General features: G+C 43.0%; 1 pseudogene; it reads right to left on the reverse strand.

Moving 5' to 3' along the window:
* Positions 1-294: 294 nt before the first annotated feature.
* Positions 295-399, reverse strand: LOC146186587 (U2 spliceosomal RNA; annotated as a pseudogene).
* Positions 400-2,674: the final 2,275 nt, after the last annotated feature.

Raw genomic sequence — 2,674 nt, forward strand, 5'->3', positions numbered from 1 at the left:
AGAGCCTTGTAGTCAATGTTTAGAAGGGTGATCGGCCTTCACTCTTCTGGATGAGATGGCCCATGCTCACGTTTTGGGATCAAAATTATTCACCCTCTTCGAAAACTGGCTGGAAAATGTTTCCACAGAGAGCCCATTTGTGTTTAGAAAAAGTTTTATTAGACATTCACATGAGCGGCGACAAATAACCAAAACAGGAATTGCATATGATTAACAACAACGGAAAGTGCACATTAAATACATCCTAATGAACAAATACATCACAGGTCAGTATTTACATACAGAATAAAATTTGACAGTTCATGATTATGATATCTACAATTTTGAATTAGAACCCGTAACAGATATTAAGCTCTTAAGAACAGATACTACACTTTGATCTTAGCAACACACAGATATTTGCCAAGTATGGCTTGCTTAGTGGCCTGATTAGAGCAATGTGATTTGTGTGACGACCTAAACAATAAAGATTCTGTCTGCTCCCCTTTATCCCCATCCATGGCCATGAGCCTTCCCATTCAATAAAGGACATTCAATCAATCAATTTTGAATGGTAATGTACATGAAGGTATAGACAGTGTAGAAAATTTGCCACATAAAATAAATATGAACATATACAGCAATCGCATGCACAGCATGTATTGAACATTGTGGTTGCAATGTGAACAGCTGTTAGTGGACATATATATTTGCATTTTATTGCAGAGGGTGTTTCCTGAAGAATTGACTAAATGAGTGTTAACGGTAACTAGCTGTAGCTCAGAGCGTGCAGCTCAGTGATGTCCGGTAACTGCTTGCCTAGCACTGGGTTATTAGCAAAACATACCGTCTTATCTTCTGTACGTGTATTTGTGCTCGTGTAAGAGTACGTGGCATTAGTTTGCTTGCATATGCGGTCTTCGACAGTAAACAGACTTTATCAGCGTTTCCAGGAAGCAAGCATTTATTGGCCCGCTTCCGTGGTTTGTGTCGTTCCATAAAGTACTACAATGGCGACCAAGTGTGCAAGTTCAAAATGACAAAAAAAAAAAATTCCTAGATCACTACGGAATCTGCACTGGAGACCTGCGTAAGCATAAGCGTTGCTGTGTTGTTCGCGAGATGTGCCAGCGAGATTCCGCAAGTGATAGATACTGGGCTTTTCCTTTCCTGTAAAACTATTTAATTGTCTCTAATTGATTACTTAATTAACCAGCACAAACTTATTTTGACACGTGCACTTTTTTCCTTGATGCTCTATCCGATAGTACCACTATTTTGGAGCGCAAAGCTTCACTACGAGGGTCGGAGCCAAGCTTCGCGTGGGCCGTATGCTGCAAAAGCCATATTCTGCGCATGCGCGAAACCAAGTGACGTCACGCGCAGTGCCAGCTATTTGCTTAACGAGCGTTGCTTAGCAACGGCTAAGAGGTGTGAGACTCCTCCTCATTAGAAAAAAAAGTCGGGAATCGAACCTCCATCCCTTGGATCCCCAGCCGAGCGCTTTACGCTGTGCCACGCCCAGAGTCATAAAACGCTCTTCATAATTCCACTTGTCTACCGTGAGGATGATAGCGGGATTCCGCGAGTGACAAATACTGCGTTTGGCGCGCAATTTGAAAGTACCAAAGTCTAAAATAGTAGTCACTTATTTAGGGTGACGTCAAAGATGTGACGTCACCCATCTGCCATCAGCTATGAGAACCAAGCAGGAACGAGTGCGCTCCAACGCCGCCGGGCGGCGCTTTTTGCCTTCCGCGAGTAGGGAGCCTACTTAGACGCACTCGACATGGAAGCCAAGGAGAGTTTAGCTGCTGGCGAACGGCGCAGAAAACTGGAGAAAACTTCTGATCCCGAGGTAGTTACTGCTTTTCGCTACGTGCATCCAGGCATAGTAGAGCTAGGCCGTCATTAATTTTTTTCGACATACCAACTAGTTTCCCTTCCGCAAGTGACACATACTGGGCCTTTACTTCCCTGTAAACGATGGAGGCGAAACGAAGAGGCATCCGTGTGCTGTGTGATGTCAGTGCACGCTAAAGATGCCCAGGCGGTCGAAATTACTACGGAGCCCTCCACTACGGCCCCCTTTCTCTCTTTCCACTTTCGCTCCCCTCTTCCTACTTTCCTTTACGGCGCGGTTAAAGTGTACAGAACAAGTGTGACAGACGTCTTTTCCATTATCCAATTATTAATGTTATTCGTTCTAATAATTACCTAAACAAACCCAAAGACCAAAGAATCCCACTTTTGCCTCTCTCTCTCTCTTTATATATATATATATATATATATATATATATATATATATATATATATATATATATATATATATATAAAGAGAGAGAGTATATATATATATATATATATATATATATATATCTGATGATACCACTTAAATGGCAGAAAGTGAAGTGGAACTCAAGATTGGTTGATTTATAGGAAGGAAAAGGTGTGGTAACTGCCTCACTTGATTTCTATGGACACCTCAACCGCACCGTAAGGGAAGGGAGGAAGGTGGGAGTGAAAGTGGAAAAAGAGAAAGAGGAGCCGTAGTGGAGGGCTACGACGTAATTTCGACCACCTGGGGATCTTTAACATGCACTAACATCGCACAGCACACGGACGCCTCTGTTTCGTCTCCATCGAAACGCAGCCGCCGAGGTCGGGTTTGAACCCGGGTAATCCGGCACAGTAG

The sequence above is a fragment of the Amblyomma maculatum genome, chromosome 6 (genome assembly GCF_055883805.1).
Source record: "Amblyomma maculatum isolate TAMU_Amacu chromosome 6, ASM5588380v1, whole genome shotgun sequence".
NCBI lineage: Eukaryota > Metazoa > Arthropoda > Arachnida > Ixodida > Ixodidae > Amblyomma > Amblyomma maculatum.